This window comes from Lepidochelys kempii, chromosome 26, assembly GCF_965140265.1.
Source record: "Lepidochelys kempii isolate rLepKem1 chromosome 26, rLepKem1.hap2, whole genome shotgun sequence".
In the NCBI taxonomy this organism is placed as follows: domain Eukaryota; kingdom Metazoa; phylum Chordata; order Testudines; family Cheloniidae; genus Lepidochelys; species Lepidochelys kempii.
This window is the reverse complement of record NC_133281.1, coordinates 2,881,995-2,895,132: the sequence shown is the minus strand read 5'-3', so window position 1 is coordinate 2,895,132 and position 13,138 is coordinate 2,881,995. Positions and strand designations below refer to the sequence as shown.

The window sequence follows — 13,138 nt, the reverse complement described above, 5'->3', positions numbered from 1 at the left end:
TCTTTAGTGCTACTGTGTGGGCTACCATGTTGAATGAGCCTGGGGATTGAACTGGGAACCTCGGGAGCTAAAAGAACAAGTATTTGCAGCGTCAGCGAGAGACCATTTATCTGGAACAGTCCCCTACCCTCTGTGGGTTGGACACTTAGGGATGAAGGCAATACATACTGACCATTGGGTGACAAAATCATAATGAAAATAATTACTGGAGAGCAAGACGAGACCCCACTGAAAATCAGGGCCTGTATCTAACTTCTAACAGGATCCTGAAGAAAAACAAGGCCAGCGCTTGGTGCCTGGTTTAAAACACTTCCAACCATATATATTTTATTCGGTTAAGGAGGGAAGGAGGAGGGGACTACAGAAGGAAGAATAAGTGGGGAATCTTAGTTCCCAAAACAAGCCATCAAAGACATTCCAAAGCTAAGATGCCTCTTGCTTTATCAAGATGAACAAATTAATAGGCTAATTGTTGCTGGGGCCAAGTTCTGGTATGTTTCTGGTTTGGAGGTCTGTTATTGTTATCTCAGCTGTGGGACGAAAGGAGTAGGAGGGGAGGAGAAAGGACCTTCAAACACCTGGATTCGTTGGCCTCACATTTAATAGGAAGCAGCATGGGCCACAGGGGACATGTCGCTCTTTTCCACCTACATGTTATTCCAGCCATAAATCCGAGTGACAAGCTTGAACTTTTCTCAATTGACATGTTTACAAGGGAAGTCCACATTTGACAGGAAAATTAAGCATATCAATCACTTAACGAGCTCGTTAATGAATGGCTCTCAGATCTCTCCGATTTCATGCCTGGTAGCACAATTTATTGATCAACCGCCTTTTCTGCTGGAGCTGCCTGCAGTCTTCCTAGAGCCAGATGTTGCCATACCTTGACCCTCAAAGCCAGTGACTGGTTCTGGTCAGGGTTTATCAAGAGGTCAGTTTCTCTTTCAAACCGGAGTTTCCCTTTTCTTTCTTCTTTGTTCTATCAGGAAAAAAAAAATAAAGAGAACAGATGTAGGCTCTGGGCCTCTCACACCCACTCAAACATATGGAAGCTATCTCCTCTGTCTTTGTAATTACACAGGAGCTTGCTTTTCAGTGCTTCAGTTTTTATTGCACAGAAACCAACCTATTCCTACATAAAACATTTTTACGGCAGCTCCCCAGGGGCTCCTTTGCAAGATCACATCAGGTATAAAAATGTGCAGGAGACCCTGACAGCTAGCAGAAGCCTTAGACATATGAAGTGTGGACTTGTGAGGCATGCTGCAAGGAGCGTGCAGTGGCATAAAGATGGGGAATGGAATAGGTGGAATGCTTATCAGACAGATGAGAGCATGAGCGACCCAGCCTAATCAAGAGTGTTCTAGTCTGAGGTGAGGTGGGGGGAAATTAGGCCTGAGTAGAGCTGTGTATGCTAGAAAAACACAAATCAGAGCCTATTAGGAAAATGCAACAGCTGTCAAGAGATACCATAGTGCACAAAATATCTCCAAACCTTAGTTACAATAGGCCTCAGCCATAGCTCTGGTGACAAAGTCTCCTCCCCCTCCCCATCCTGCCAAATATTGTGTCCTGTTGGAAATCTGGTCTATCTAGGTGCTTATACAACTCCTATCCTATCTGAGCACCTCACAAACATAACTGAATTGATTCACACAGTGCCCGTGCGAGCTAGAGAAGGGCTATCCCTATTTTACAGCTGGAGAGTGGAGGCATGTCTTCACTGAGGAGTTAATTCAAATTAACTCCTCTCGAGTTAGCCTAGCTCAAGTGAGAGAGGCCACACTAATACTTGAGCTACACAGAGGGGTTGTGTTAGCAGCTAATGAGCTGTGCTAACTCAGGCTTTAGCCTATTTCCCTGACCTCCCAGCCAACCCTCACTAAAAGCACCACCACACTCCAGTTAAGGGACTTTTTGTGTGGACAGGACTCAAGTTTGGGGCAACACTCCAATTAACTGAAGTTAATGTTGCAATGAAGACAAGCACAGCTTCTCATAGGTATTTAGGGTCTTAACGTCCATTGATTTCAATAGAAGTTAGGAACCTAAATATCTTCAGGATCTGCGCTGAAGTGACTTGCCTGAGGTTACACTGAAAGTCTGTGGCAGAGCCAGGAAGTGACTGAAAATCACCCATGTCTCGTGGACCATCCTTCCTCCACAAGATCTGCATTCTAGATAGCAGTGATGCTGGCAAGGGACTCTAGGCTGTATTAGATGATTGGTTTTAGGGATGATGCTTGGTAAGACAATGGAAGAGGCATCTGTATGTTACTCCACAATCTAATGGATTTTTTAAAAAAGCCCTACTAGAGTGCATCGTGAATATCCCAGTATACAAAGATGACAATTTAAGTGTTTAAAATGTGCTCAAGGTAATTCCAAACAAATTTTAAAGCCATTTCAGACTGTAAAACCCCGCAGCTAAATCACTGGCTGTGTGGTGTGAGTGCTTATGTTGCAAAATATTCCTCGGATAGAAGGCAAGGTTTTGAGAGCAGGCAGTAAATAATTATAAATTAGATATTAGTATTGAAAGATGGATTTGTAGCGAATTGATCTTTTGTTTATCAGGATACACATCTTGCCCCACCTCCCTGGGGAACAGTTTTTTATGAGATTTTGGGGGAATTCAGACATTGTAGCTTTTCCAAAATGTACCAAAGTGGGCTGGATGAGTGAAAAAAGCCCACACAATAATGATACTTAGCACTTCCATAGTGTTTTCCTTTTGCCGATATCAAAGTGCGTGGCCTACATTGGTCACACATCATATTAAGGTTCCATTTAGAACTGGTTTATAAACAATTAATAGATGTTAGAAGTACGTTACAGACATTAGTAATATACGTTTATAGACGACTCTAAGCACAGCAGTAGAAGGTGTTATAGATGGTTGTAAACCAGGGTTATTATTACAAGCAACTATTTATTATTAACTATAATTATTATTTATTTAGATTTTGTATTGTAGCAGCACCTCCTGGTCATGGACTAGGGCCCATTCCACAAGGTGCTGTACAAACACAGAACAAAAAGGTTTGGAAGCTCTCTGGTACAGGGACTGTCTAAGTACTGACCTGTTGGACGCTATATCAATTGATTAACCAGTCATTAAAATGTCTATTAATCATTTCTTAACCCTAAAGAAACCATTTATTAAAGGACCCACAATAAAACATGTGACCCAAATGGCAAATAAACTCCACAGTGTCCCTAGGAGGTAAGCTTATTGGGCTTGAATCTCCTCTCCCATGCACTGGTATAAGTCAGAATTAATGCCGCCCAAGTCAACGGCCTGACATGAGCACAAGTAAAAGACAAATCAGGCCTATTGTTTCCAATTTCCCAGATGGGGAAATGGAGGCAGAGTGGTTGGACGTTTCAAATGGTCCCAGCCTTGGCCTAACTCTTCTTCCATTGCAGTCAGTGATAGAATTCCCACAGACTCCAATGGGAGCAGAGTTAGGCCAGCACTAAGTACCTTTGGAAACCCATCCAATAGATGGTAAGTGACTCATCCAGCATAACACAGCAAGCCAGTGGCACAGTTGGGAATAGACCAGAGTTCTCCTGCCGCTCAGGGCTTTGCTGCCATCACACAACTATCCTTCCTTGGGGCCACAGCAGCTGCATATGGGAGATTTTGTCAGAACACACTGCCACACTGCTTGGCTTTATCCCGATAATTCCCTTCTCCCCTCATCCCAATTTACCACTTTAAGGAATCAAAATACAGTGCATGAAAAATACAAACTCCCGCACAGCTGGCCAGGGAGTGGCAGCTTGGAGCAGACTCATCAGCACAGTATCGCACAAGGCTCCCTGTGTGTGCCCAGCATGTTTGCTCGCTGAAGCTGGAGTGGGGTCCCTAGTGGGTTAGTGGGAGGCAGCAAGGCCAGGTGTGATGGTTGGGTGCCTCCTGCTGCCTGAGCTGGCAGGAGTCTTGCTGAGAGCAATACAGCTGCAAGTTGCTCTTGGCAGACATAACGAGACAGGAAAAGAGGAGCAAAGCTAGAAGTGATGCCAGTTCAGCATTTCTCATCCCATGAATATCTACAAAAGGTGACGGCTGAAGGTGTCCACTTGAGTTGCCTCCACCACCAAGAAAGCCTAACCATGTCCCTTCTTCACCAACCACTTTTGCTGCTTCCTTGCATTACTGGATGATCTCAGGCATTCAGGTCAATGAGCACAAGACACAACGCCCTGCTTCTCTGCTGCAAACGCTAGATGTGCCATTGGCCTGATCCAGAATGGCAATCCCTGTGCATGTTCCTTTGTCCCTGCTGCCGCATAAAGCAGGACAGCCTTGCTGGTTCTCAAACCTTCCTCCTCCTGTGAAAGATTCCCTGGGATGTGAATGAATTTTGAGCATATATATTTAAAACCTCCCTGATGACCTTTTCACTTGGGCTCTTGGTTTAGCCAGGAAAATGTGAAATGATTAAGCAGAGTAAGTGTTGGCTTAATAATAATCATCCTCAGCAGCACCTAGCTAGAGCTATATAGCTTCAAAGCTCTCTGAAAGCTAGATACACAAATAGACTTGGGACCAGTCCATAGTTCACAGCTCACAGCTGGCTCTCAGGGCCTGATGCTTCGGGGTGAGAAGCAACAGCAGTTCCCCATCTTCTCCAGTTGGAGTTGTGTGCATTATGGTGATTATTTATTGTGTGTATTATTGTAGCACATACAGAACCCAACCAAGACCAGGATTCACGTAAGTGACCTTGGGCAAATCATTTAATCTCTCTGTGCCTCGGTTTCCCATCTTCTGGTTATATGTTGTAATCTTTTCTCCAATAATTTGTCTGTCTTATCTAGGTAGACTGCAACCTCTTCAGAGCAGGGACGGCCTCTCACTATGCATGTGTACAGCACCTAGCACACTTCAGCTCAGTTGGGGTCTCCACACGTCATCAGAGTAATGACGGTGGGAGATTTTCAGCTAAAGCTCAAATGCAATCAAAGCTGAGGGGCCTGACTTTGTTTTTACGTGCATTGGTTTTACAGTGGTGCATCTCCACTAAATTCAGGAGTCACTCCTGATTAACAATAGTATAGGTGAGGAGTGAATCAGGCTTGAAGGTTCTAATCTTCCCAGCCTTGTCACCCTTCCAAAGGGGACGTGCCATGCAGAGGCCTCCTAAAAGAGACCTTGTGAACTGAGAGCTGTCTGCCTCAAATCTATATTCTGGATCCCACAGGGAACTTTTTGGAAGAGGAGGAGGTCTGCTCCCTTATATTGTGCACAGTTCACTCTCACACACATGTACATTGTTGTTCAGCTTGCTGTATTGTCCACAGCTCTCCCACCCCAGAGGTGGTTACCACCTGACACATCGCAGCCTTAATCCCTGACTGGATCCTTTGGTGCAATACAAATATTAAGAAAGAACCAGTGTGCTGCTTGGGTTTGTCACATCTGTGTGGCATCTTTCTGTGACTTGTCCAGAGCAAGCTTCTTCATCATAGAATCATAGAATATCAGTGTTGGAAGGGACCTCAGGAGGTCATCCAGTCCAACCCCCTGCTCAAAGCAGGACCAATCCCCAACTAAATCATCCCAGCCAGGGCTTTGTCAAGCCTGACCCTAAAAACCTCAAAGGAAGGAGATTCCACCATCTCCCTAGGTAACCCATTCCAGTGCTTCACCACCCTCCTAGTCAAAAAGTTTTTCCTAATATCCAACCTAAACCTCCCCCACTGCAACTTGAGACCATTACTCCTCGTTCTGCCATCAGCTACCACTGAGAACAGTCTAGATCCATCCTCTTTGGAACCCCCTTTCAGGTAGTTGAAAGCAGCTATCAAATTCCCCCTCATTCTTTTCTTCTGCAGACTAAACAATCCCAGTTCCCTCAGCCTCTCCTCATAAGTCATGTGTTCCAGTGCCCTAATCATTTTTGTTGCCCTCCGCAGGACGCTTTCCAATTTTTTCACATCCTTCTTGTAGTGTGGGGCCCAAAACTGGACACAGTACTCCAGATGAGGCCTCACCAATGTCAAATAGAGGGGAACGATCACGTCCCTCGATCTGCTGGCAATGCCCTACTTATACAGCCCAAAATGCCATTGACCTTCTTGGCAACAAGGGCACACTGTTGACTCATATCCAGCTTCTTGTCCACTGTAATCCCTAGGTCCTTTTCTGCAGAACTGCTGCCGAGCCATTCGGTCCCTAGTCTGTAGCAGTACATGGGATTCTTCCATCCTAAGTGCAGGACTCTGCACTTGTCCTTGTTGAACCTCATCAGATTTCTTTTGGCCCCATCCTCTAATTTGTCTAGGGCCCTCTGTATCCTATCCTTACCCTCCAGCATATCTACCTCTCCTCCCAGTTTAGTGTCATCTGCAAACTTGCTGAGAGTGCAATCCATGCCATCCTCCAGATCATTGATGAAGATATTGAACAAAACCAGCCCCAGGACCGACCCTTGGGGCACTCCACTTGATACCAGCTGCCAACTAGACATGCAGCCATGGATCAGCTCTGAACTTTCTTTTTATTGCAACTGGGGGTGCTTTGGGAGCGGGCAGCCAGTCTCACATCAAAGGGAGGGTGGAGGGTAACTCAGCTGATTCTGTCACCACACGATGAGGTGGGTCTGCAAAAGAAAGAGAACTTTCCAGCCAGTCTATAAAACAGGGATAGAAACTGCTCAGCTATTAGTCCTACAAATTACTGCTCATGTGTACCTGGGGTTCAGCTTTGAAGCACTCTATCTGGCACAAGGGATACTTGGCTTTTGAAAGGTTCAGGCCCAACATGTCCTGAAATGCTCCAGGCTGAAAGGCAGAGTGACTTACTAAGGTTTGCCAAGCAACATGACCATGCACAAGCGTCCCCACCATTCACCCATGGTGAGTGATAATTACATGGGTGAGATGAAACATTCTGCTCCTGGAGGTGGAATTAAAATCAGCTCACAATATGTTCTCTTGACTTTGGCAGAGAACACCATAGAGGGTGGTGATGGCAAAGACATCCTAAGGTGGCATCTAGTCTTTTGGAGGCTGGAGTACTTTCCAGTCTATTTATTATTGAGGTAGTGCGGGTGAGGGCCTTATTGAGCTAAGCATTGTACGAACAAAATACCAAAGACAATCCCTGCCCCAGACAGCTCACAATCCAGGATTTACACAATATGCCAAATTAACCAACAAGTAGGGAGGGAGGGAACATGGTAGCCATGGAGACAAGGGAGTTAAAGGTGCTTAGTATCTTGATAGATCAGCCCTCAGAGACGATGACAGCCTCCTCTGCCTCCCTGTGTTATGCACACTGGACTTAAACCCTCATCCATGTGACTACCTCTCGCAGCCCAAGAGGATATGAGAGTATGTCAGAAGCTGGTCCAGGCCCCAACTCGGCCCCCTGATGTTAGGTAGGCCAGGACCTCACCCTCTGAAGTGCTGTAGGCCAGGTCTGAAATGCACGGAGAGAACAGCATGCTGGGGAAAGGGGCTTTCCCGGAACTAAACTGACAATGGTGCTGCAGGCCAGTATCTCCAGCCCCACAGCAAACAGTGATACAGCACAAGCCTCCCGCTGGCTTACTTGATAGGAACAGCAGCGACTGCACTGAAAGGCTCCTATTGACTCCAAAGAGCTTTAGATCAGGCTCTTCTCTGCTCTGAGCGGTGTTTTTGTGTAGCTTACAAGAACAATTACAAATTGGCACAGTGAAGAAAGTTCCAGCTGCCCCCAGGAAAGCAATAAATGCAGAAGGCGGCTTGGGTCAGCTCCCTGCTCCTGGGGACAGGGGAAGGGAGGTAACAGTGCCAAAGATGCCTGACCCCTCCCATTAACAAAACCTGAATGCTCTAAAGAGTTCAGGGAAAGAGAAACAAAGCCCTGAACCCACCCACCCCTGGCAGCACTTGCAGAGAACCCCTCTACGTGGCAGGCAGCTCACTGAGGTGGCTCTGGACAAGCCAGGCTCTGAGAATTTTCCATAGAAGGTTTATTTGTCATCTTGTGTATGTGATTTATCCCCGCCCGTCATCTTGCCCTGTGCCTGCCAGAGGAATAGAGTTCCTGCAGCATCTTTTCTTTCATTATTGCTACTTTGCAATAATGCAAATCCCTCTGCGAGGTGTCCACACTTCACACACTGACAGTGTATCAATCTTGCTGGGAACCTGAGGCGTGCACGCAAGGAAAATAAACTTCTTTCTTAATTCCCTATGCTTTGGGGCTCCTGACTTTTGGGCTCCCGGTTTTAGAGATACATACACTCCCTCTCTGCGTCTCTCTTGCTCCTTTCCTTTCACCAGACAGATGTAACTATTTATTCCTTATGTCCCAGTTTTCCTGTAATTTCATAAAGTGCAGATTTGCTGTCCTGCTCCCAAATGCCGAGTCGGTGGTTTGTCATAACAGTCATCAGTAACTGTCGCTTTCTGCCTGGGGCTTAATTAACCCACTCGCTCATTAGCATGTCCATGCAGTTGTAAGGAATGAAAGCCTGATTATTTTCTACAACAGTCGCAGCCAATTACTGCACCGAAATGGAACCACATTAATCAAATCTTTAGTACAGTGGCAAATTCAGAGAGATCAGATTGCAAGAGACTGCAAAACTAATATATCTCTGTCAGTGGAGCTACGCAGGCATTTAGCGAATTGCATTAAATAGATGGCTTCGCTGAAACCGCATGAATTTACTACGTGATGGGATCTGGGAACTATTAGTGTGACATGGCAAAGTAGTGGGAGCTTGGCAGCTCTGGGCTTTATCCATGAACTCAGGAAACTAATGGGAAAACTTGGGTGTGTGTTTAACAAGAAGTCTTGCCTGTTTAAGGAAAGGAAGTTGATATATTTGCAAAAAAAGAAACAAGGGCAAAATAAGTCCAAACCAGTTCATGGCAGATAGCTACTGATGGCTTTATAGGGAATGTTGTCTAATGGAGCATGGGTCTGGAAATCAGGACTCCTGGGCTCTATTACTAATTATTATTATTATTGTAGCACCAATTATGGCCACAATGTACAGACAAACATCACAAAGACAACCCCTGCCCCCAATTGCTCACAATCTAGGATTTAGACAATATACAACAGGTGAATTAATCTGGTGGAGGTGGGAAGGGGGAGAAAGAAGAGAGGATAAGGGAAGAGTAGAGACAGGTGCATGCATAAATTAGCTGTTAGTAAAAATTAACTATTCCTAGCTCCACAATTGACTCTCTGTGTAATCTTGGGTGCGTCCCCTTTTTTTCTAGAGCCTGCATGTTTCCATCGGTGAAATGGCCTCACTCAAGAAGGGCTGTGAAGCTTGTTTCAGTGTTATTTGTAAAGTGCTTTGAGCTAGGAGGGCAATGTATTGCTTTTAGAGTAAAGCATCTGAAGAGCAATTTCAGCTGTAGAAATAATGCATGTTAAAAATAGTGGGCAACATTATTTTATAGTGTCTCTCATACAAAACTATATCCCCAACCACTCTGCAGAGTCAAATAATACACCTAGAGAGATAAACAGAGGTAGACTGGGAGGGGAGCTTAGGTGAGAGGAGACAAGGTGGAGAGCTGATGGGGCAGACAGGTGCAGTGCAAGGACGCTGTGATAGATAGCAGGGTCTGAGGAGGATAAAGCCTGGCAGTAACAGTGGTGAGACTATGTGAGATCAGACTGAGGGGGAAGCATAAGAGGGAATATGATCAGGAGTACAGAGTGGGAAGAGGGGAGGAAATCTGGGGAGGGTTTTAAAACCAAAGGGGCAAAATCCTGGCCCCATTGCAATAATTATTTGTTCTGTGTTAGCACCTAGGAGCTCAAGCCATAGACCAGGACCCCATTGTACTAGGTGTTATATATAGGCAGAGCAAAAATGGCCAGAGGTGCCTGCCCCAAACAGCTTACAATCTTAATGGGAGTTTTCCATTATCTTAAATGGAGCTAGGATTTCACCCAGGGAGGGCAGTTTTGAACTGGATCCTGCTATTAATCAAGAGCCCTGGTAGCTGCTTAGAAATGGAGCTGGTGTACAGGGGGGCAGCAGATCTGTATTATGCACAAAATGACTAGTTATGTAAACAGTGCTATGGGGCCCGATTATCCTCTCGTGTTGCTTTTATGCCAATGTGAATCCACGGAAGTTACTGCTGTTTGGGAAAGATCAGGATCTGGCCCCTACAGTACAGAGATGTAACAAGTCGGTAGGCACCTAGGAACCACACTGCTGTCACAGTACCGCTGCTGTGCCATCTGGTCTCCAGCTAGACTAGCCAGAACGGGAGCTGGGCACAGAGGGCAGGAGAGCTTTAAGATCATAGAGGGAAGCAAGTGAAAAAATGTTAAAATCTCCTATCAAAAATTCCCAGCTGTACAATAATTCCAAGGAATTTAAGAAGAACGATAGGAATGTAGATCACAAAGTCTGAATCCAGGTGCAAAGTTTGTATCTGGGGGTCTGTTTCAGGCCTATCTCCAATTTATAAAACAAGCAAAAAAACCCTAAACATCTAATCCATCCTACATAGAGATTGCTACACTGCATCAGACCAGTGGTCCATTCTGCCCAGTTTCTCTATCCCAGTTGCTTCAGAGGAAGGTGCAAGAAACCCTGCAGTAGGCACTCCTGGGATAATTTACCCCTCAGGCTGGATAGCTTCCTCCTAATACCCATTGGTGATTGATTATAGCCTAAGAGCTAGAGATGACTTACCTGCTATGATTCTCAACAATACGAGCATTATGGAAACAAAATGTGCTGATGGTGTCTGAATGAGGTATATAGTTTGCAATGTTTCCTAGTTTAATATGGAACTCTGGCATGTTTAATGGGCTTTAATATCCCTTCCCTTCCCTTGAGCTGCTACTAGCTGAGCAAACCTTTGGCTGCTGTCTGTTATCCTCTGCAACATGGCTCCCCCTTGAAGGTTAGCTGATCCCAGTCCTGCAAATGCTTTTGCATGTGCTTAATTTTAAATACAAGTAGTCCTGCCGGAGCCGACGGGAGTACATGCATGCTTCAACTTGTATCGCGTAGCACCTAGGAGGCCCCATAATGGCCCAGGTCCTCATCATGCTGGGCACTGTACAGACACAGAATGAAAAGATGCCCCAAAGAGTATCAAATCTAAGAATAAGATCAAAGACAACAGGGGGAGACAGACAGACAGAGGGCGGCACAAGCAAACAATGAGATGATTCTGAGACAGTGTTCATCTGGAATCATGTATGTATTGACAGCATCATGGCCCTTAGCCCCAAATGCTAACAGGGGGTGGACTCTGCCACTGCATCTGCACAGCGTTAGTCACACTTTTAGGCCCTGTTTTGCTGGACTCGAGCCATGCCAGCCCTCTGCACAGGCATGCATTTCACCCAGAGTTAAAAATCTTAGCAACTTGAAAAAGAGACAAATGCAATAAATAGAGTTGCCAACTTCAATCACCCACTGAGCAAGCTCCACACGCGCTCAGGCGTGCACGTTGGGTCCATTCACTTCTAAGAGCCTTTCATGTGTCTGGGGACCCAGCGATATGCTCTGAAGGAAGCCAAGAAAATCCTGACAGCAATGACTGATGAGTCTCAGTAGTCAGGGCCTGCTCTTACACAAACTGCCTTCATCAGCAACTTGCTGCTCCCATCAGTTAATCTTCTTGCAAAAGGTACACTGCCGGTACATTTCCTTTCCCAGTAACCTAATCTACCATCTAGTTTATGCGTACATGCTCTGTGTGGTTTTTGTTTGTTTGTTTGTTTTGTTTTGTTTTGTTTTTTTTCCCCAAGCAATCAATCTATCCAGCTAGGAGCTGCAACTGAATTTAAATACCAGGGTTTTCATTGTCTCCAACACAGAAAAGGAAAAGGGGGAAGACATATTGGCAATACAGTGAAATAAATTCCAATCTATTGAACAATATATCTGTAGGTATGTATATTTCTGCAACCATATAATGCCTAGTATATTTTACAAAATCTATTTTGGCAATAATGGAAATATATTTTGACGGTATATTGTGAAAACATTTTGACTGAGGTTTTGCTGTCGTCCCTGGACGTTTTTGGATATATTTTAATCTTCCAGCATGGTTGCTTATTATTTGCATTATGTGAGCACCTAGAAACCCCAATTGAGATCGGGGATACTATCCAAATGCACAGTGAGAGACAGTCCCCATCCCAAAGAGATTGCTGCCTAAATGGACAAGGTTATAAAGAGTGAGGGGGAACCAGAGGCCCAAGAGGGGCTGTGACTGGCCCACGGTCACAGAGCAAGTCCATGGCAGAGGCAGGAATAGAACACACAGCTGCTGACTCCTAGCCCCATGCTCCATCTACTGATCACACTCTAATTATATGTATCATTGAAATACATAATACACAGGGGGTGCTGGTATGCATGTACTAAACAGAATGTGTCAAATGTCTCTCTGGTATGACTACCGAAGACAGTGGGGTTACACCCAACATGAATTTGGCTCAATATCTACATTCTTGACTATATTCAAATATATTATATTCCTTAATGTAGGAGGCATGAAAGAGCAGAGACTGTCCCTTATGGTGGATGCTTGTTTTGGTGAAAAGTAACTTTCATTAAGGGGCTGCTCCAGGCATTTCAATTAGCTCTGCATCAGGCCCTAACCTCTCTTCAAATTCCATTTAGAAAAATGGGTCTAGTTAGCAAAGATTTTAATTTTTTTTTTACAAAGTACAGTTCTCCAGTGCATGCATTAATTATCTACAAGACGGAAGTGTGTTCCCACTGAAAACAGATGATCACCCTTTAGATGATGATTGTCCATGGTTATAGATAACCAGAATTGGTTGGGCACTGTATGGAAAACCTCCAAGAAAGTCCCTAGATGTGACAGATATGGCAATGTCCCGTAATATCTTTGGGAGGTCTTATTGAATTAAGTTTAAATAGCTATGGAGTCCTTTGTATTATAAATGCAAAGTGTATGTATTACTGTGGGATTGTATGAACTTCGGGGTGGCCTGACCAATGTAAATCCTGGGAATTGTTGCAAGAGTGGGATGTTAACTTGCTGTCCTAGCTAAGCTACGATTTGATTAGTTGCTTTCCACCAACCCAAATCTCCTCTGTTATTTTGCTTGTCTACAGAATTCTTCTTTACTTTTCTATCCTGTGCATTTACTGTTCCTTCCTGC

The 13,138-nt window shown here is 44.9% G+C and overlaps 1 long non-coding RNA gene across 1 annotated transcript in view; it reads right to left on the bottom strand.

Moving 5' to 3' along the window:
* Positions 1-295: 295 nt before the first annotated feature.
* The window catches only part of LOC140903631 (uncharacterized), a 38,922-nt gene continuing 26,079 nt past the window's right edge, over positions 296-13,138 (bottom strand). The window contains exon 2 of the long non-coding RNA XR_012156309.1: positions 296-979. This is a non-coding gene — a long non-coding RNA (uncharacterized lncRNA). The remainder of the gene's footprint in view (positions 980-13,138) is intronic.